Source organism: Egretta garzetta, unplaced genomic scaffold, assembly GCF_000687185.1.
Source record: "Egretta garzetta isolate BGI_Z169 unplaced genomic scaffold, ASM68718v1 scaffold732, whole genome shotgun sequence".
NCBI lineage: Eukaryota > Metazoa > Chordata > Aves > Pelecaniformes > Ardeidae > Egretta > Egretta garzetta.
Window position 1 is genome coordinate 97,616 of NW_009259029.1, and position 1,443 is coordinate 99,058.

A 1,443-nucleotide genomic window follows, 5' to 3' on the forward strand; every position below is an offset into this window, starting at 1 on the left:
ATTTAGCTTCCCACAGTGGATCTCTACAGGAGGAGGCAGCAGAGAAACCCCTCCAAGCAGGAAAACATCACCTCTCCCAGCTCATGCAGGTGGTGCCTTGCAAGCATCCTACCATGGGCATAGAGTAGGCTCAGCAGCACCAGAGGGGGGTCTCAGACTCATCCACCCACCTGCAAAAAGACCTCATGGAGAGCCAACGAGGTATCTTCCAAATCCATTAACATCCCTACTCAAAGTAGCATCTTGGCACATTTTCTTTTCTTAGCATTCACATCAGCCCTGCAAGAGGCAGGAAAGCCAGGACATGGTGCTTCTCCACTTTGATTACTGCATCTGACCCAGCACAAACTTCCCTGCCATGTGGGTTTGCCAGCTGGGCTTTGCTCCTACCAGTTCAAGCTGGCCTGGGGGCACCCTTCCTTCCCTTCCAGCACCATTTGGGGACATGCTCTTCCCTTCCCCATCAAAGCCTTCCCAAGCCACTCCACAGGGCCACTGCTGTTCCAAAGCAGGGTTTCCAGCCACCCCACTGATCCAGCATACATGGGGTGCGAGTGCACCCCCGCCACCCTGCTCTGCAGACCCCTTGCATGCCGGCATGGCCAGGACACCACACAGCCCCACCAGAAAAGCCACAATCCTATGTCCAAGCTGGTGTGGGGTGGGTTAATATTTTCCCCGTTACCTCACGCTGGCCTCTGCAGCTATGGAAAAAACAAACCATCTGGTAATAATATTTCTCTAATAGCTGTCTGGGTCTGTGGGAAAGCTTGGCTCAGCTTCTTAGGAAAGATGAGAGGGTCGAGAGAGAGGGGAGGTTGCGGATGCAACGTGAGAGCTGGAGGAGAGGAGATAATGCTTTTGGCCTCCTTTTTCTGGGCACCCAGAAGGGCCTCCCCACACTCTCCTGTTGTCAGAGTCGCAGCCTCTTCCCCTGCCCCACCATGGAGGTTTGAAGGCAAGCAAAGCAAAATTCACTTTCAGGGCTCTTCTTCCTTTTCTCCAGGGAAAATGTACACTTTACACTCAAAAAATATAAACAGCCCAAAGCATAGACTTTATGGGGTTGGGAGCATCGTGGCTTGGGGGTAAAACCAGCCCAAACCAGAAAGATCAGCAACACCAGCACTATTCTCCTGTTCTTGGAGAAAACAAAACCAAAAGGGGGGCCTGGTTTTCTGACAAAGCTAGAGAAGAAGCGATGGGAGGCATTGATACCAGAGAATCATTGCATGCTAGCTCCCAGCCAAGCCCTTGGCAAGCAACCGTGCTTGCCCCAGCCAGCCCGCGTGGTGTCAGCAGCACCCTGGGACAAGCCACCCCCAGTCCTGGGGACACTGCTGCCAGGACAGGGGACAAAGCACCCACCTCTCCCATGCAGCTTTGCATGGAGCACGTCCAGCCAGCACAGCATGAAAACTGGGTGGAAAAATACGTGCTAAT